The 21,550-nt window shown below is 40.0% G+C and overlaps 2 protein-coding genes across 5 annotated transcripts in view; both read right to left on the reverse strand.

Moving 5' to 3' along the window:
- PHYHIPL (phytanoyl-CoA 2-hydroxylase interacting protein like) overlaps positions 1-21,550 on the reverse strand; it is a 1,239,789-nt gene that overhangs the window by 569,271 nt on the left and 648,968 nt on the right. The window lies entirely within an intron of this gene.
- BICC1 (BicC family RNA binding protein 1) overlaps positions 1-21,550 on the reverse strand; it is a 328,071-nt gene that overhangs the window by 130,666 nt on the left and 175,855 nt on the right. Inside the window, exon 1 of one of the 4 annotated variants that reach the window (XM_050803025.1) lies at positions 1,629-3,227. The exons of the other annotated variants lie outside the window; for them this stretch is intronic. The gene's annotated coding sequence lies outside the window, so the exon portion shown is untranslated. Of the gene's footprint in view, positions 1-1,628; positions 3,228-21,550 lie in introns of those variants that run through there. 4 annotated transcript variants of the gene reach the window in all.

The raw sequence follows: 21,550 nt of genomic DNA on the forward strand, positions 1-21,550 counted from the left end.
GCTGCTCCCAGTCCCTACTGTGTCTCTCTGAGGTCAAAGGCCACTCGCCATCATCATCATGGCATTGTACTGCTCACTTGCCATTTTATCATGGTGTTTGCTGTTTTTCTCAGAGCAATATTTCTCTACACCTATGGCTCTATTAAAAATTGAACAAAAGTAAGGCCACACTGTCTTCACTAAGTCAAGGTACTGGTCTGGCCCTGAAGGCAGGTGAGCTCGTTACCTTAACCATACAGCACCTGGCCCCAGCTACTGCTTCTCTCATTCATGCCTGTCTCTACTAATGTGTTTAGTTGTTTGCGCCATTAACTTGGTTAGTTAAGTCTAAACCAGTAGTAAAAAATAAAAAATAAAATGTTATTTCTCAACTCCCTCAGTATCAGCCATGATGCCACCCCAACAACACGTCCAGCAGGCTCCCCTTCTGAGCTCCTGCATTCACTGTTACCTCTTCCCCACAATTTCCCATCCCCGCCCCTTCTCATGCTCAGACTTCAGCTGCCATCTTGTCCAACTCCTCATCCTTTTCTACTCTCACACCAACCCAAACACAATTATTCTTCCCACCTCACTGTGTTTATTTCCCTCCTAACCCTTATTGCAAGTGGAAATCCTCTTATTTTCTGTACTTACTTATTTACAGCCTGTCTTTGCAAAACAAAAACTAAATTCTCTGCCCTGTACACAGCAGGCCCTGGATTTAACTAGTTTCAGAATTTTCCTCTAAGTTACTTTAGACACTCAAAGAGGTAAGATAGAAAAATAAGGCTGCATGCAGTGGCTCATGCCTATAATCCCAGCACTGAGGCAGGAGGACTGCTTGAGGCCAGGAGTTTGAGACCAGCCTGGACAATATAGTGAGACTCTATCTCTACAAAAAAAATACAAAAATTAGCTGGGCGTGGTAGCATACACCTGTAGTCCCAGTTACTCAGGAGGCTGAAGCAGGAGGATCACTTGAGCCCAGGAGTTCAAGGGTGCAGTGGGCTATGATCATGCTACCACATTCCAGCCTGGGCTACAGACTGAGACATTGTTTCTAAAATAACAATAACAACAAACAGAAAGAAAGAAAAATAAGATCTTACTATAATGTTGCTGTTGGTGGGGAGGCAGTAAGAAAACAACCTACATGCTTTTCCTTTTCTGAATTAAATAATGCAGTTGCTTAATCCAGTAAATGATGTCAAGGGCCATATTATGATACTGTAATAGATGTTTCCCTTTTAACGTATGGGTAGAAGGCGTAACTTTCTGAAATCTTAAATCGTTAGTAGAACTGCCCAGGAATCACCCTGCATGTACACTTATTTTATTAAGCACCAATAGGTGCCCCATGACAGGAAATAATATGCCAGAGAAAACATCCTGAGAGCAGTAAGTCACTGCCATCAAGTTGGGAAGACAGCTTTATACACACTCCCTCTAACTACCACTACAACTCCCTGTCTATACCGTGCAGAGAAGTGGGCTCACAAAGACCACTCTCAACCTACTCACATCAACACTGTGTTTAAGGGAAAGTGGGGTAATCCCAAGCCTCGAATCCCTAATTCTAACACCAGAGTTCTGTATACTATACCACATGACCTCTAAAGTTCTAAGAGCCAGACTAAATGCCAAACCTCTTAGAGAAAACAAACTGCCAGTAATTAGAACTTGGCATCTGGAGCTGACCTCTCCTATACGACTAGAAAAAAAGTGACTCTCTGGAACACCATTTCTGGCCAGCTAATGCCAACTCCTTGGATCATTCATGAAGCTGCTGGCCCCACACAGAGCTCTGGCTGGATGCCTTTGCAGACATCCTTTATTTGTTCATCACTGTGTGTAATCTAGCCATTATGAGCAGGGACTCCGGAGACAAATACCAGTTCTGCTGCTTCCTAGGGGTGCTGTGTTGAGGGAATTACTTAACTTCTATCAGTCTCAATTTCCTTCTCTGTAAAATTCATTATCATATCTATTTCTAAAGTTGTTGTGAGAACTTAATGAGAAAACCCAAAGCACATAGCATAGCACATAGTGAGTGCTTGATAATATCAGCCCTTGCATTTATGATGATATTGATAAGTTTTGGTCAGACAGGCACAGTCCTAGATGCTAGGGATACAACAGCAAGCGAGATGATTCCTACCTTGCAGGAGCTCAGAATCTAACAAGGGAGAAGACAAGCTAATTGCCCTCATGGTACTATGTGCCATGTTTCAGAATGGGGCAGCACAATATGAGCATGTACAGAGGGGATCCTAACCCGGTCGTGGGTAGTCAAGGAAAGCTACCTCAAGAAAATGCTTACTAATGCTGTGACCTAAAGGAGAAGAAAAAGTTGGCTCACTGGAGAAAAGGTGAAGAAAGTGTCCCAGGCAGAGGAGAAGGGCATGTGGAAAGGTCTGGAAAAAGAAGAGACGGCTGGTACCTGCAAGGCCCTGAGGGTGATTCAGTGCAGCCGAAGGGCTTCGAGGCTCACCCCACACATCCAGGATGGGTAATGTGTCTCCTGTCATCCCCACTGTCCTACGGCTGTGCACACTAATGCCCTTCAAACTGACTTGAATTCGTGACACAAAGAGAAGCCAACAAGTACCTGTGCTTGGCTGACACTCCCTACAAATAAATTCTGGCCAGTGCAGTGATTACACATAGGAAGGGGCCACACTTACTCACTTTCGGGAAGTCAAATTTTTCCTTAGGATGTTATCAATGACGCTTTTAAAACCATCATCTACAATGACTCCAGGTCTATTCTTACAGCTTTGATATGGCACACTATTAATTTGTGATAGCCTCAGCCAGTGATGGAAGTAGTGAGTGTGAAGCATCTGTCATGGAGGTGGGGGGTGGGGGAGGAAGCACAGGTCTCTACAGGGGGTGTGGGTAGAGGTTGGTTCCAGGAACCCCAGTACTGGAGCTAGGTTACTGGATCTGAGGGCTGACAAGCACATCCCCTGCAGGTGGCATGGGATGGAAGAAGGGGTGCCAAGGCAGGAAGTAAGACAGTAAGTATCCACAAGTTATGCAAAAATAGGTACTAAATGTTCGTCAAGGCAGGTAAATCAGGGAACTGGAAAAGGTAAAGCTAGGAAGATGTGGTTGAAATCAAAGAAGCCACAAAACTGCTGAGAAGAAAATGACTATTTCTTTTTCAGGAGAAATAAAAAATTCCAGAGTTTCAGCTAGTTGGTTTTTGGTCTTTAAAAAAATCTCATTATTGTCCCTATTTGCACCTTCACAAAACCAAAACTCAAAGAACAAACTACTGATTTTGAATTATTTTCTATAAACATTAAAGTAACATTTTCAAAAACATCATTTAAATAAAGAGATAACTTTATGGATGCTACAATGGACAGAGACACGGGACACTTTTTCAAGAGGATATTGTCCATTTCTCACAATTCAATTCCTGAAAAATCTGATAAGAAAATCACTTCCAAGAAACATGTGATATGCTTAAGTAAGTCAACATGTTGTCCAAAATGTTTAGTTTGCTTTCAAGGAATAATTCAATAAGGAATAATACAGTTAAGCAGATCATTCTGGTCATCCCCCACCCAAAATATGATGCTGATGCCTCCCAGTTGTGTGAAATGTTACCTGAAAGTTGGGAAACATGTTTAAAATAATTAGTACTTCCTTATGGAAACAAAACTATCAATATCATGGTATCAGTTAAATTAGGGAATGCCAAGTTATGCAAAGCCACGAAATCTCTGCGAAGAAAATTATGTTGTCTCGGGGCCGGGGGTGGGGGGGGTGGGGGTGGGGGATGGGGGCAGTGGGGGGAAGCCCTAGAGTGAATTCCAGCTAGTTTCTTAAAATCTTACTATTGTCCCTATTTCCACCACCACAAAATCAAAAGTAAGTTCAAAGAACAAACATCTGATGTTGAATCATTTTCCATGAACATTAAAATACACATTAAGTATTTTAAAACACTTGTTCTAACTCATAATTCTGGATGCTGTATGATTTTGCTATTTCAGGTAAGTGAGTTTCAACTTCTGGACATCCTCATTGACAAAAAAAAAATCTCTTCTCAATTTTACCAATCTCGGCTAGGGTTCTTTAGCTGCTCTCTTAGAATAGCAATCCTATATGTCATAAGAAAAGAGATTTTGGAGGAGTCCATCTAAAAATGTAACTATTTGAATATATAATTGTTTTAAATTTCTGTTGTTAGATTTACTGTGCTCATTTCTTATAGGGAACTAATAATTGAAGTGTAACTTCATTCTTATGGTAGTATCAGATTTGATGAATAGCAAATATCCATAGTAACAAAATGGCTTGCCCAAAGAATATCAATTTTAAAATATATGAAACAATTAAAATTAGGACTGTTGATGTAAGAAAATATATATTTTTTTTATATTTCATCTGCAAAAGTTTTTTTTTCATCATAAAAATCTGATGAAGATAGCATGCTATAGATATGTAACAGCTTTGGAAGGTAAATAGTTACCTTAACTTTCCACTTTATATTTTACAAATAGGAAGTAATGCTCCCTGATCCAAGACTTAAGTACTTCTTTTCCACATTAAAAAGGTGCCAAATAAATATAAAATTGTATGTTCCTGTTTTCTTTTCAGTTTCTGTGGGGCTTTGGGGGGTACAAGTAGGAAGAGAAGGTACTGTTTACAAAAGCTAGAATTACAAATTTTTTTGTAATTAGAAGAAAGTCGGTAAGCTATTGAAAAACTTTCAGAGATTTACACCGAATCATTTAAGTAATTTCACTTTCTTGAAATAAACTGCTAAAGTTAGAATAAAATAAACAAGTAAAATCTAATCAAATTCTACAAGTAGTTTCATCCATGATAAAAATAATTTCCATTCATATTCTTCAATGCTCGAGTCGTAATAGATTTATCTCATCTGCAACAAATTCCAGATTAGTATACCATGTGGAAAGAGAATATATCTACCAATGTTCACTAAACCATATATTTTGCAGGTTTGCAGCAATTACAGGATAATATCTTACAGATGAAGGAAACCTTTGCCAAGCCAGCAATATTCTACTAACATGCTTATTTCATCAAATTCTTCACTCCAGACGTAAAGTTAAAAATCCACAGGTAAGTAATCAGCATCTCAGATCACCCCAAGACAGGTCTATTTATACTAACTTTACTAAAAATATTTATTCTTGGACCAGGAAAAGAACACTGAACTCTCTAACTCGACATTTATACTCTATTCAAAATTCATCATTCAAAATGGCTACCAGCTGGAAGCCATCTGCAGCCTGTTTCTCTAAAAGACCAACTAATTTGTGCTCTATTTTCCTTATATTAATAGAGAAATAAGGTCTGTCCCTCACGGAGGAAGCTGTTAAAAGTTATTTCATGGACTAATAATGGACTGGTAGTCTATTTGCTGCATTTCGCCATGAAGGGAGCTAAGTGAGAAAAGAGCCAACTAAGCGGAGATGGGAAAGTTGCGAACTTCTCACTCGAGGGGGTGTCTAAAAGCTGAGGATGTTTATTTTGCTGAGACATTAAAGGGTTCTGGTATATTTCATTGTAGTCCAAGAAACGACTCCCAACGATTCAGTTATTCATCATCATCAGAACAATTCCTCACGTGCACCCAGTATTTACATACATTTTCCATTTATTCCTCAAAATAATTTGTAAATCAGATAGAGAAACTTACTGTATAGCTGTGAAAATTAGGATTCAAAAAGGTTACATGGCAGACAGATATGTGGCAAGGTCCAGCTAGAATCTAGGTCATGTGACTCCTTGTCAAGGAGGCTCTTTCTGCCTCCCTTGGCTTATGAAGGAAGTAGAAGGCACCACAATCTTTAGGGGAGGTCACTCTGAAAGCTCCACCTCTCAGAACTCAGCTATGAATGCTAAGGTAACTGAGCAGCAACAGAGTGGCTATTTCCAAACACTCCTTGCCTTCTTAATGATGAAATGACCCAGATATAGCCCCCAAATGGTCCCCAAACTAAGTTAGTGTCCCCACCCCCAACCCCAAACACATATGGGAAATATGGGAAGTATTTTGGTTGTTACAGTGATTAGGAGGTTTTAATGGAATGCCATCAAGTGGCCAGGGCTATACTTGCTAAACTCTCTGATCAGAGGACAGGACAAATCCACTCAAAATGTCAATACAGATAGTCCATGCTTTACGAAGTTCCGATATGCATGAATTTCAGTTACTATAGCTTGGTTGAAAACCCACCAATCCCTCAACAACACAAGTTTACATTTCCATTACCATGATACACAAACTCTGAGTTGTTGCATCAAATACAAATTTCACTGCCAGCTCTTCAGTCCATAAATAACAGGTCTCATCTGGATCAGTGACCAATCACATTTCTCTTTCGAAGTTTGTTGGCGACTGTTCACGACACGTCTGTTATCAGTTCTGCACAGATGGCAAAGCAAGTAGTCATGATGACTCCTTGTCTCCTAGTCATAAAACCACATGGCATTTTACAAAAATGGGTAAATCAAAAGGGGAAACTGACCAACAAAGGTGAAAGTGCAGCAAGGAAACAATGACAATGCCAGAAATGAAATCTGAATCAGAAGTCAATGAGAACAGGAGAAGGAGCTGATTGTGGGAATGCTGACATTGCTGATTACTTGAGTGACTCCGGATGCTTAGCCAGAGCAACTTAGTGACGACACATTTACTGATACGAGCAAGGAAGGGCTGTGACAAAAAAAGATGGAGATATCCCTGAGGAAGTGATGCTGGCGAAAAACTTCACATTAAAGAAATTCTAGAAGATATTTCACAACTTTGAAAGCACACAGGATGAAACACTGGAAGCTGATCCAGACTCCTGAGTATGACAATTCCTTAAGGCTTACAAAGGATGCTCTCACCTTATGGTAAATTATACAACAAAAAGAAAGTTAGCACTATTCAAATTATTCTTAATAAGTTTTTACAAAGAAATAATAAGTGTTAATTCTCAGTGTTTCCAACATTTCAATAGAGTGTACTGAATAAATATTAGTTTTATTTTTCATTTTCCTATATATTTATGACTGACAATAAAAGAGACTAAATATTTTGACAAAAAAATTTAAAGGTTGTAATCACTAAATTTTCCCATTGATTGATGAGAGTGTTTTGCACAGTTTCAATTTGCATAGTCATTTTGATGTCCCCATAGGTCATGTAAAGTGAAGACTACCTTTCATGCTTCACTAAGAATTAGTAAAAGTTTCAAACTGGTCCACCCTATAGGCAGGCTTAGCTAATTTATCTCAGAAGTTTTGAGAACTCCTACTTATCAATGAAAACCTAGTTCAAATGTGCCTTCCACTAAGAAAATTCCTCCAAAACTCTCCCAATCAGAGGTCACCTGCCTCTCTTTCTCTCTCTCTCTCATACTCAATTTATTGTGGCAACATTATAGTGCTTATTTCTTTAACAATATCGCCAACAAGCTGGGCTCCTGGTGGCCAACAACTGTATCTCTTTCATTTTTAAAACCCTTAGAATCTAGCACATAGGATCTCAGTAAGTATCATTAGAGTAAATTTAATGCTACAGTGATAAAGGAGATAACATGAAGAGAACAGAAGAGGCAACAATTATGTAAGGCTTTCCAATTATATGGCACATGGTCTATCATACAGTACAGACAACGTGAAGTGGAAGCTCCATCTCCCAAGTCTCTTTTAACTTATTCAACAAATGGTATTTCTGAGGCGTCTGCTTACCAGAGTAAGTGAAACTAAGCGAATACTAAGTGAATATTTATTAGATGAAAGTAAGTCCTAAATCACTGGCAGGACTAATTCTCCCAGGAAATACGTGCATGATAATGGAGAAAGGAACCCTCTAAGCAAAACGCCTGCAGTGGCGGGGTAAGTGCAGTGAGTGAGTGGCAAGCTGGGCCAAGCGTGAGCTGTGGAAAATGGGATGCCTCAGTTCAGTTGTTTCCATTCCAACCTTCTGCTAATACAGGCTCAGAGTGACCACATCCACCCATTTTAAAAGAGCAGCCAGAAATCTAGAGTTTTGTGTTACATTTCCTGATTTCTAAATGTTGGCACCTATTTTCCTTATGCAAAAACCACTTTGTGGGCCAAAGCAAGCATGGGTCCCACTTTTTGACCTCTGCTCCAAACCAAAGACAATTTTTTCATGGCATGTGGGTGGGTTATTTATGACGGCCTATAATGTTAGCGAAGAACAGGTCTTCGGGTTCCTCTGGGACATAAAGATATGTGATTCTAAAGGCTACTTCATTCTCCAAGGAATAATTCCTTCAGAAATATTAACCAGATCTTCTATCAGATCTCATGGGTAACTACAAAGAGATTTATTAAACTTGAACTATCAAAGTACAACTTGTATATAACTTGAATACAACAGTGTGTAATTTGTACAACATAAATAATTCCTAGAGATCTACTGTACAGCACAGTGCCTGGAGATAACAACACTGTACTGTATACTTAATTTGCTAAGGGGGTAGATACTATATCAAGTGTTTTTATTAGGAAAAAAACAGTAATAAAGAGGACAGAAGGAAACTTTTGGAGAGGCTGGATAGCTTGTGGTGATGGTCTCATGGATATATACTTATTTCCAAACTCATCAAGTTGTGTACATTAAATATGTACACCTTCTTATGACTATTATCCTCAATAAAGTCTTTTTTAAAAAATGAGACTAAACAAACTTGGGGGAGAAACTGAAATAGTACTCATTTAACAAAATCAAGCTACCAAACCTTAAATGCAATTTTCTAGTCTCCAATTTTTCATAAGACTAGTTACTCCAGTTACTATACATTCATACATGCTTTTTTAGGGAATACATTTTACTACTCAACTCAGTTCATCTTCTTAAAGCAAACGACCCTACTTAGCTTAGTAGGCCCTGATGGCATCTATGCTGATGAGTAATAAGAGATCAGCACAATAACTGAGATCTATAATGGCAACACTGAGTCATCAAAAAGAGATAAACTTCTATGTAGGATCTACTGGGTGAGCAGGCAAGGAGGTAAGGATTAGGTTTGAAAAACATGCTTCTAGACAAAGAGTAAATATTGAAAGGAGGTATGTATTCATTGTGCTGCTCTAACAATTCCAAATGTCAGTGGATGAACACAACAAAAGTTTGTTTCTCCCCCATGTTAAATAGCCTACAAAGGTCAACAAGAGGCTCAGCTCCACACAGTCACTCAGGGACTCAAGCTAATGGAGATCCTTCCATTTTATAGCTGCCCATCTGCAATCCATGGTCCCTTCAGTATCCCCATGGGAGGAAAACAGGAAGAATTCTGCATGGATCTTTTACTGCCATGGCCTATAACAAAAATATCTCTCTTTCACAGCCCATTGTCCATCACAAGACACATCTCCATGCAACTGAAAGGTGGCTGGGAAATGCAGAAAGCAATTAGAATATTTGGTGGGCATGACTGCCTCTGTCAGAAAGGTGTAGGGGTATGGGGAGGGATTAAGGAAGGGAGTGTGTGTATTTATGTGTTTTATTAATATTCCACTGTATAGTAGCCCAGAGTTTACTTAACTCTCATCTTTTAATGCTGTCTCATATTCCTTAAATAAGAGACAAAAGTAAACAATATGTTTATGGTGAAACATACACTCTACATAAAAAGGTCAGAATAATGTTGATTACTTATTATCCCATACAGGTCCTTTCCCTGAATTATATCAAATTTGTAATGCATCAAGTTGAAATAGTGGTAAAAAAAAAAAAAAAAAAAAACACCTAATGAGCTCTAAAATTGAAAAGTGTCATATGCTTCAGCCACCCAAACCTTATCCAACTGACCAATTTTGACAAAGTCAGATCACATGGTAAAAGGGAGAATTAGCTGGTAAATGAATAAAGTGTCAGTACTCAGCTTACATCACCATGGATTGTTCCGCTAACTTTTGTCCTCAACACCTTGTGAATCAGTGGACTGAATGTTTGCTCTGCTTTGGTTGTACAAAACTGGCCAGGTCTGCATTACTATAACCTTTCAGACTAACAAATTCACAAAAAGAGTCTGAAAATACTGAAGAATTCAAGAACACTGTCTCTTGCTTTTTTCCTTTAAAACACATATCACTCCTTTCAGAACCCAGACTCATAAATGTAACCTCTGAACCAAGTCACAAACTTGCTATGCCACTGGCTCCTTGACGTGTTTAAACTGCACTCAATCTTCTGTGTACAAGTGGACATTTAAACTGTCTACCCAGAATCCTGGAATCAACCTGATTATCTAAAAGTGATGCCACTCCCATTCCCACAGGTTGGTTTAAGAATAGGCATGTGATCCAATCTGAGCCACAGACAAGGGAGAAGAGGTCTCATGGAAGCTTTTGAGAATGAAGCTTTCTGACTTTGTAAGAGAATTACTGAGTAAGTTCTCTCTTTCTCTTACTACCTGTGAACAATGGCACAGGTAGCCCTGATGCTGCAGGCTCCACCCATGAGCCATAAGGAGTACCAACCATCAGTGTGAAAGACAGACAGAGCCAGAAAACACCTGGATCCTGGATCCTAGATCTTAGATGACATCGCAGAAACATTCTTGATCATTAACATCAAGAAGCTTGCTTTCTTTCTTAATACATGTTTTCTTAGTTTTGTTGTTGTTGTTATTATACTTTAAGCTCTGAGATAGATGTGCAGAACGTGCAGATTTGTTTCATAAGTATACACGTGCCATGGTGGTTTGCTGCACCCACCGACCCGTCATCTACATTAGGTATTTCTCCCAATGTTATCCCACCCCTGGCACCCCATCTCCCAACAGGCCCCAGTGTGTGACGTTCTCCTCCCTGTGCCCATTATGTTCTCATTATTCAGCTCTCACTTATGAGTGAGAAAGTGTGGTGGTTGGTTTTATGTTTCTCTGTATTTTCCTGGGAATGATGGTTTCCAGCTTCATCCATGTCCCTGCAAAGGACATGAACTCATTCTTTTTTATGGCTGCATAGTACTCCATGGTGTATATATGCCACATTTCCTGTATACAGTCCATCATTGATGGGCATTTGAGTTGGTTACAAGTCTTTGCTACTGAAAATAGTGCTGCAACAAACATATGTGTGCATGTGTCTTTACAGCAGAATGATTTATAATCCTTTGGGTATATACTCAGTAATGGGATTGCTGGTGAGAGGAGAAGCCGGCTGGGCTTCTGGGTCAGGTGGGGACTTGGACAACCTTTCTGTCTAGCTAAAGGATTATAAACATACCAATCAGTGCTCTGTGTCTAGCTAGAGGTTTGTAAACACACCAATCAGCATGCTGTAAAAATGCACCAATCAGCGCTCTGTGTCTAGCTAAAGGTTTGTAAATGCACCACTCAGCACTCTGTAGAAAGGACCAATCAGCACTCTGTAAAATGGACCAATCAACACTCTGTAAAATGGACCAATCAGCAGGACATGGGTGGGGCCAAATAAGGGCATAAAAGCTGGCCACCCAAGCCAGCAGAGGCTCGGGTCCCCTTACCCGCTGTGGAAGCTTTGTTTTTTCACTCTTCACAATAAATCTTGCTACTGCTCACTCTTTGGGTCTGTGCCACCTTTAAGAGCTATAATACTCATTGCGAAGGTCTGCAGCTTCACTCCTGAAGTCAGCAAAATTACGAACACACTGGGAGAACAAACAACTCCGTAGGCGCCACCTTTAAGAGCTGTAACACTTGGGGGAAATTCCAAGACAGCGAAATAGGAAGAGCTCCAGTCTACAACTCCCAGCATGAGCAATGCAGAAGATGGGTGATTTCTTAATTTCCAACTGAGGTAGCGGATTCATCTCACTGGGGCTTGTTGGACAGTAGGTGCAGCCCACAGAACAGGGCGGGGCATTGCCTCACCTAGGAAGTGCAAGGGGTTGGGGAATTCCCTTTCCTAGTCAAGGAAAGCCGTGACAGACGGTACCTGGAAAATTGGGACACTCCCAACCTAATACTGCGCTTTTCCAACAGTCTTAGCAAATGGCACACCAGGAGATTATATCCTGCGTCTGGCTTGGAGGGTCCCATGCCCACGGAGCCTCACTCACTGCTAGAACAGCAGTCTGAGATCAAACTGCAAGGCAGCAGAGAAGCTGGGGGAGGGGCATCTGCCATCGCTGAGGCTTGCGTAACAAAGTGGCCAGGAAGATCGAACTGGGTGGAGCCCACCGCAGCTCAAGGAGGCCTGCCTGCCTCTGTAGACTCCACCTCTGGGGGCAGGGCATAGCTGAACAAAAGGCAGCAGAAAATTCTGCAGACTTAAACATCCCTGTATGTCAGCTTTCAAGAGAGTAGTGGTCCTCACAGCACTGAGTATGAGATCTGAAAACGGAAAGACTGCCTCCTCAAGTGGGTCCCTGACCCCCAAGTAGCCTAAATGGGAGACATCTCCAAGCAGGGGCCAAATGACACCTCATATGGCCAGGTGCCTCTCTGAGACGGAGCTTCCATAGGAAAGATCAGGCAACAATATTTGCCATTCTGCAATATTGCTGTTCTGCAGCCTCTGCTGGTGATACCCAGGCAAACAGGGTCTGGAGTGCACCTCCAACAAACTCCAACCGACCTGCAGATGAGGGTCCTGACTGTTAGAAGGAAAACTAACAAACAGAAAGGACATCCATACCAAAACCCCATCTGTACATCGCCATCATCAAAGACCAGAGGTAGATAAAACCACAAAGATGGGGAGAAACCAGAGCAGAAAAGCTAAAAATTTTAAAAATTAGAGTGACTCCTGTCCAAAGGAACAGAGCTCCTCGACAGCAACAGAACAAAGCTAGACAGAGAATGACTTTGATGAGTTGAGAGAAGAAGGCTTCAGACAATCGGTAATAACAAACTTTTCCGAGCTAAAGGAGGATGTTCAAACCCATCGCAAAGAAGCTGAAAACCTTGAAAAAAGATTAGACAAATGACTAAAATAAAGAGCGTAGAGAAGATCTTAAATAATGTGATGGAGCTGAAAACCATGGCACGAGAACTATGTGACACATGCACAAGCTTTAGCAGCCGATTTGATCATGTGGAAGAAAGGGTATCAGTGATTAAAGATCCAATGAATGAAATGAAGTGAGAAGAGAAGTTTAGAGAAAAAAGGACTAAAAAGGCCTCCAAGAAATATGGGACTATGGGAAAAGACGAAATCTACATCTGACTGGTGTACCTACATTTGATTGGATAATATCAAGGAGAACTTCCCCAACCTAGCAAGATAGGCCAACATTAAAATTCAGGAAATACATAGAACACCACAAAGATACTCCTTGAGAAGAGCAACTCCAAGACACATAATTGTCAGATTCACTGAAGTTGAAATGAAGGAAAAAATGTTAAGGGCAGCCAGAGAGAAAGGTCAGGTTACCCACAAAGGGAGGCCAATCAGACTAACAGCAGATCTCTTAGCAGAAATTCTACAAGCCAGAAGAGAGTGGAGGCCAATATTCAACATTCTTAAAGAAAAGAATTTTCATCCCAGAATTTTCTATCCAGTCAAACTAAGCTTCATAACAGAAGGAGAAATAAAATCCTTTACAGACAAACAAATGCTGAGAGATTTTGTCACCACCAGGCCTGCCTTACAAGAGATCCTGAAGGAAGCGCTAAACATGGAAAGGAACAACCAGTACCAGTCACTGCAAAAACATACCAAATTGTAAAGACCATCAATGCTAGGAAGAAACTGAATCAACTAATGAGCAAAGTAACCAGCTAACATCATAAGGACAGGATCAAATTCACACATAATAATATTAACCTTAAATGTAAATGGGCTAAATGCTCCCATTAAAAGACACAGACTGGCAAATTGGATCAAGAGTCAAGAGCCATCTGTGTGCTGTATTCAGGAGACCCATTTCACATGTAGAGACACACATAGGCTCAAAATAAAGGGATGGAGGAAGATCTACAAAACAAATGGAAAACAAAGCTGGGATTGCAATCTTAGTCTCTGATAAAAAAGACTTCAACCCAACAAAGATCAAGAGACAAAGAAGACCATTACATAATGGTAAACAGATCAATTAAACAAGAAGACCTAACTATCCTAAATATATATGCACCCAATACAGAAGCACCCAGATTCTTTATAAAGCAAGCCCTTAGAAACTTACAAAGAGACTTAGACTCCCACACAATAATAATGGGAGACTATAACACCCACTGCCAACATTAGACAGATCAACGAGACAGAAAATTAACAAGGATATCCAGGAACTGAACTCAACTCTGCACCAAGTGGACCTAATAGACATCTACAGAACTCTCCACCCCAAATCAACAGTATACATTCTTCTCAGCACCTCATCATACATATTCCAAAACTGACCATATAGTTGGAAGTAAAGAACCCCTCAGCAAATGTAAAAGAACAGAAACTATAACAAACTGTCTCTCAGACTACAGTGCAATCAAACTAGAGCTCAGGATTAAGAAACTCACTCAAAACCGCTCAACTACATGGAAACTGAAAAATCTGTTCCTAAATGACTACTGGGTACAAAAAGAAATGAAGGCAGAAATAAAGATGTTCCCTGAAACCAATGAGAACAAAGACACAACATACCAGAATCTTTGAGACACATTTAAAGTAGTGTGTAGAGGGAAATTCATAGCACTAAAGGCCCACAAGAGAAAGCAGGAAAGATCTAAAATTGACACCCTAACATCACAACTAAAGGAACTAGAGAAGCAAGAGCAAACACATTCAAAAGCTAGCGGAAGGCAGGAAATAACTAAGATCAGAGCAGAACTGAAGGAGGTAGAACACAAAAAAACCCTTCAAAAAATCAATGAATCCAGGAGCCAGTTTTTGAAAAGATCAACAAAACTGACGGACCGCTATCAAGACTAAGAAGAAAAGAGAGAAGAATCAACTAGGTGCAATAAAAAAATGATAAAGGGGATATCACCACCAATCCCACAGAAATACAAACTACCATCAGAGAATACTATAAACACCTCTATGCAAATGAGCTAGAAAATACAGAAGAAATACATAAATTCCTGGACCAATACACCCTCCCAAGCCTAAACCAGGAAAAAGTTGAATCTCTGAATAGACCAATAACAGGCTCTGAAATTGAGGCAATAATTAATAGCCTATCAACCAAAAAAAGTCCCAGACCAGACGGATTCACAACCGACTTCTACCAGAGGTACAAAGAGGAGCTGGTACCATTCCTTCTGAAACTATTTCAATGAATAGAAAAAGAGGGAATCCTCCCTAACTCATTTTATGAGGCCAGAATCATCCTGACACCAAAGCCTGGCAGAGACATAACAAAAAAGAGAGAATTTTAGACCAATATCCGTGGTGAACATCGATGCAAAAATCCTCAATAAAATACTAGCAAACCGAATCCAGGAGCACATCAAAAAGCTTATTCATCACGATCAAGTTGGCTTCATCCCTGAGATGCAAGGCTGGTTCAACATACGCAAATCAATAAACATAATCCATCATATAAACAGAACCAAAGACAAAAACCACATGATTTTCTCAGTAGATGCAGAAAAGGCTTTCAACAAAATTCAACAGCCCTTCATGCGAAAAACTCTCAATCAACTAGGTATTGATGGGATGTAATAAGAGCTATTTATGACAAACCCACAGCCAATATCACACTGAATGGGCAAAAACTGAAAGCATTCCCCTTGAAAACTGCCACAAGACAGGGATGCCCTCTCTCAGGGCATATATATTTTATATTTAGAAAACACCATCGTGCCGGGCACGGTGGCTCACGCCTGTAATCCCAGCACTTTGGGAGGCCTAGGCGGGCGGATCACAAGGTCAGGAGATCGAGACCACGGTGAAACCCCGTCTCTACTAAAAATACAAAAAATTAGCCGGGCGTGGTTGTGGGCGCCTGTAGTCCCAGCTACTCGGGAGGCTGAGGCAGGAGAATGGCGTGAACCCGGGAGGCGGAGCTTGCAGTGAGCCGAGATCACGCCACTGCACTCCAGCCTGGGCGACAGAGTGAGACTCCGTCTCAAAAAAAAAAAAAAAAAAAAAAAAAAAAAAAAAACACCATCGTCTCAGCCCAAAAGTTCCTTAAGCTGATAAGCAACTTCAGCAAAGTCTCAGGACACAAAATCAATGTGCAAAAATCACAAGCATTCCTATATGCCAATAACAGACAAACAGAGAGCCAAATCATGAGTGAACTCCCATTCATAATTGCTTCAAAGAGAATAAAATACCTAGGAATCCCAACTTACAAGGATGTGAAGGACCTCTTCAAGGAGAACTACAAACCAGTGCTCAACAAAATAAAAGAGGACACAAACAAATGGATGACCATTCCATGCTCATGGATAGGAAGTATCAATAAAGTGAAAATGGCCATACTGCCCAATTTATAGATTCAATGCCATCCCCATCAAGCTACCAATGATTTTCTTCACAGAATTGGAAAAAACTAAAGTTCATACGGAACCAAAAAGAGCCCACATTGCCAAGACAATCCTAAGCCAAAAGAACAATCCTGGAGGCATCAAGCTACCTGACTTCAAACTATACTACAAGGCTACCGTAACCAAAACACCATGGTACTGGTACCAAAACACAGATATAGACCAATGGAACAGAACAGAGCCCTCAGAAATAATACCACACATCTACAACCATCTGATCTTTGACAAACCGACAAGAAGAAGAAATGGGGAAAGTATTCCCTATTTAATAAATGGTGCTGGGAAAACTGACTAGCCACATGTAGAAAGCTGAAACTGGATCCCCTCCTTACACCTTATACAAAAATTAATTCAAGATGGATTAAATACTTAAACGTTAGACCTAAAATCATAAAAACCCTAGAAGAAAAGCTAGGCGTTACCATTCAGGACACACGCACAGGCAAGGACTTCATGACTAAAACACCAAAAGCAATGGCAACAAAAGCCAAAATTGACAAATGGGATCTAACTAAACTAAAGAGCTTCTGCACAGCAAACACGAAACTACCATCAGAGTGAACAGGCAATCTACAGAATAGGAGAAAATTTTTACAGTCTACTCATGTGACGAAGGCCTACTATCGAGAATCTACAAAGAACTCAAAAAAAATTTACAAGAAAAAATCAAACAACCCCATCAAAAAGTGGGCGAAGGACATGAACATATGCTTTTCAAAAGAAGACATTTATGCAGCCAACAGACACATGAAAAAATGCTCATCATCACTGACCATCAGAGAAATGCAAATCAAAACCACAATGAGATACCATCTCACACCAGTTAGAATGGCAATCATTAACAAGTCAGGAAACAACAGGTGCTGGAGAGGATGTGGAGAAATAGGAAGACTTTTACACTGTTGCTGGGACTGTAAACTAGTTCAACCATTGTGGAAGACAGTGTGGTGATTCCTCAAGGATCCAGAACTAGAAATACCATTTGACCCAGCCATCCCATTACTGGGCATATACCCAAATGACTGTAAATCATGCTGCTATAAAGACACATGCACATGTATGTTTATTGCAGCACTATTCACAATAGCAAAAACTTGGAACCAACCCAAACGTCCATCAATGATAGACTGGATTAAGAAAATGTGGCACATATACACCATGGAAGACTATGCAGCAATAAAAAAGAATGAGCTCCTGTCCTTTGTAGGGACATGGATGAAGCTGGAAACCATCATTCTCAGCAAACTACTGCAAGGACAGAAAACCTATCATCGCATGTTCTCACTCATAGGTGGGAAGTGAACAATGAGAACACTTGGACACTGAGTGAGGAACATCACACACTGGGGCCTGTCATGGGGTGGAGGGAGTGGGGAGGGATAGCATTAGGAGATATACCTAATGTAAATGACAAGCTAATGGGTACAGCACACCAACATGGTAAATGTATACATATGTAACAAACCTGCACATCATTGTGCACATGTACCACAGAACTTAAATTTAAAAAAAAAAAAAAAAAAAAAAAAAAGCTGTAACACTCACTGCGAAGGTCTGCGGCTTCACTCCTGACGTTAGCAAGACCATGAACCCACCTGAAGGAAGAAACTCTGGACACATCTGAAAATCTGAAGGAACAAACTCTGGATACACCATCTTTAAGAACTATAACACCACGGGGGTCCACGGCTTCATTCTTGAAGTCAGAGAGACCAAGAACCCACCAGAAGGAACCAATTCCGGACACACTGGGTCAAATGTTATTTCTAGTTCCGGATCCCTAAGGAATCCCCACAGTGTCTTCCACAATGGTTGAACTAATTTACACTCCCACCAACATTATAGAACCGTTCTTATTTCTCCACATCCTCTCCAGCATCTGCTGTTTCCTGCCTTTTTAATGATCGCCATTCTAACTGGAGATGGTATCTCATAGTGGCTTTGATTTGCATTTCTTGAATGATCAGTGATGATGAGCTTTTTTCACGTTTGTTGGCCACATAAATGTCTTCTTTTGAAAGTGTCTGTTCAGACACATGAAAAAATGCTCATCACTCGCCATCAGAGAAATGCGAATCAAAACCACAACGAGATACCATCTCACACCAGTTAGAATGGCAATCATTAAAAAGTCAGGAAACAACAGGTGCTGGAGAGGATGTGGAGAAATAGGATCACTTTTACACTGTTGCCAGGTCTGTAAACTAGTTCAACCACTGTGGAAGACAGTGTGGCGATTCCTCAAGGATCTAGAACTCGAAATACCATTTGACCCAGCCATTCCATTACTGGGGATATTCCCAAAGGAGTATAAATCATGCTGATATAAAGACACATATACATGTATGTTTATTGCGGCCCCATTCACTATAACAAAGACTTGGAACCAACCCAAATGTCCATCAATGACAGACTTGATTAAGAAAATGTGGCACATAGACACCATGGAATACTATGCAGCCATAAAAAAGGATGAGTTCATGTCCTTTGTAGGGACACGGATGAAGCTGGAAACCATCATTCTCAGCAAACTGTCACAAGGACAGAAAACCAAATACCACATGTTTTCACTCATAGTTGGGAATTGAACAATGAGAACACTTCGACACAGGGTGGGGAACATCACACACCAGGGCCTGTCGTGAGGTGGGGGGAGTGGGGAGGGATAGCATTAGGAGATATATCTAATTTAAATGAGGAGTTAATGGGTGCAGCACACCAACATGGCACATGTATACACATGTAACAAACCTGCATGTTGTGCGCATGTACCGTAGAACTTAAAGTATAATAAAAATAAATAAATAAGTGGAAAAAAAGTGTCTGTTCATACCCTTTGCCCACTTTTTGATGGAATTATTTTCTTGTAAATCTGTTTAAGTTCCTTGTAGATTCTGTATATTAGGCCTTTGTCAGATGGATACATTGCAAATATTTTCTCCCATTCTGTAGGTCGCCTGGTCACCCTGATGACAGTTGCTTTTGCTATGTAAAGGCTCTTTAATTAGATCTCATTTGCCAATTTTGGCTTTTGTTGCCATTGCTTTTGGTGTTTCAGTCGTGAAGTATTTGCCCATACTTCTGTCCTGAATGGCATTGCCTAGGTTTTCTTCTAGGGTTTCTACGGCTTTAGGTCTTAAATCTTTAATCCATCTTAAGTTAATCTTTGCATAAGGTGTAAGGAAGGGGTCCAATTTTAATTTTCTGCATATGGCTAGCCAGTTTTCCCAACACCATTTATTAAATAGGGAATCCTTTCACCATTGCTTGTTTTTGTCAGGTTTGTCAAAGACCAGATGGTTGTAGATGTGTGGTATTATTTCTGAGGGCTCTGTTCTGTTCCATTGGTCTACGTATCTGTTTTGGTATGAGAACCATGCTGCTTTGGTTATTGTAGCCTTGTAGTATACTTTGAAATCATGTAGCATGATGCTCCAGCTTTGTTCTTTTTGCTTAGAGTTGTTTTGGTTATCAGGCTCTTTTTTGGTTCCATATGAAATTTAAAGTAGATTTTTCTAATTCTGTGAAGAAAGTCAGTGGTAGTTTGGTGGGAATATCATTGAATCTATAAATTACTTTGGACAGTATGGCCATTTTCATGATACTGATTCTTCCATTCTATGAGCATGGAATGTTTTTACATTTGTTTGTGTCCTCTCTTATTTCCTTGAGTAGTGGTTTGTAGTTCTCCTTGAAGAGGTCCTTCATATCCTTGTAAGTTGGATTCCTAGGTATTTTATTCTCTTTGAAGCAATTGTGAATGGGAGTTCACTCATGATTCGGCTCTCTATTTGTCTGCTATCGGTATATAGGAATGCTTGCCATTTTTGCACATTTTGTATCCTGAGACTTTGCTGAAGTTGCTTATCAGCTTAAGGAGTTTTGGGGCTGAGATGACGGTGTTTTCTAAATATGCAAACATATACAGCCATGTCATCTGCAAACAGAAATAATTTGACTTCCTCTCTTCCTACTTGAATACCCATTATTTCTTTATCTTGCCTGATTGCCCTGGCCAGAACTTCCAATATACAGGAGGGGTGAAGGAGGGCATCCTTGTCTTGTGCCGGTTTTCAAACAATGCTTTGAAATGTCCATTCAGTATGTTATTGGTTGTGGGTTTGTCATACATAGTTCATTATTTTTAGATACGTCCCATCTATACCTAGCTTATTGAGTGTTTTTAGCATGAAGGGGTGAATTTTATTGAAGGCCTTTTCTACATCTATGGAGGTAATCATGTGGTTTTTATCATTGGTTCCGTTTATATGATGGATTATATTTATTGATTTGCATATGTTGAACCAGCCTTGCATCCCAGGGATAAAGTCAACTTGATCATGGTGGATAAGCTTTTTAATGTGCTGCTGGATTCGGTTTGCCAGTATTTTATCGAGGATTTTCACACTGATGTTCATCAGGGGTACTGGCCTGAAATTTTCTTTATTTGTTGTGTCTCTGCCAGATTTTGGTATCAGGATGATGCTGACCTCATAAAAGGAGTTAGAGAGGAGTCCCTCTTTTTCTATTGTTTGGAATAGTTTCAGAAGGAATGGTACCAGCTCTTCTTTGTACCTCTGGTACAATTCCGCTGTGAATCTGTCTGGTCCTGGCCTTTTTTTTGATTGGTAAGCTATAAATTACTGCCTCAATTTCAGAACTTGTTGTTATTGGTCTGTTCACGGATTCAACTTTTTCCCAGTTTAGTCTTTGGAGGGTGTATGTGTCCAGGAATTTATCCATTTCTTCTAGATGTCCTAGTTTATTTGCGTAGGGGTGTTTATAGTATTCTCTGATGGTAGTTGGTATTTCTGTGCAATCAGTAGTGATATCCCCTTTATCATTTTTACTGTGTCCATTTGATTCTTCTCTCTTTTCTTATTTATTAGTCTGGCTAGCAGCCTATTTTGTTCTTTTCAAAAAACTGGCTCCTGGATTCACTGGTTTTTTTTTTTTTTTTTTTTGAAGGGTTTTTAGCGTCTCTATCTCCTTTACTTCTGCTCTGATCTTAGCTATTTCTTGTATTCTGCTAGATTTTAAATGTGTTTATTCTTGCTTCTCTAGTTCTTTTAATTGTGATGTTAGGGTGTCGATTTTAGATCTTTCCTGCTTTCTCTTGTGGGCATTTAGTGCTATGAATTTCC

The sequence above is a fragment of the Macaca thibetana genome, chromosome 9, assembly GCF_024542745.1.
Source record: "Macaca thibetana thibetana isolate TM-01 chromosome 9, ASM2454274v1, whole genome shotgun sequence".
Classification (NCBI taxonomy): domain Eukaryota; kingdom Metazoa; phylum Chordata; class Mammalia; order Primates; family Cercopithecidae; genus Macaca; species Macaca thibetana.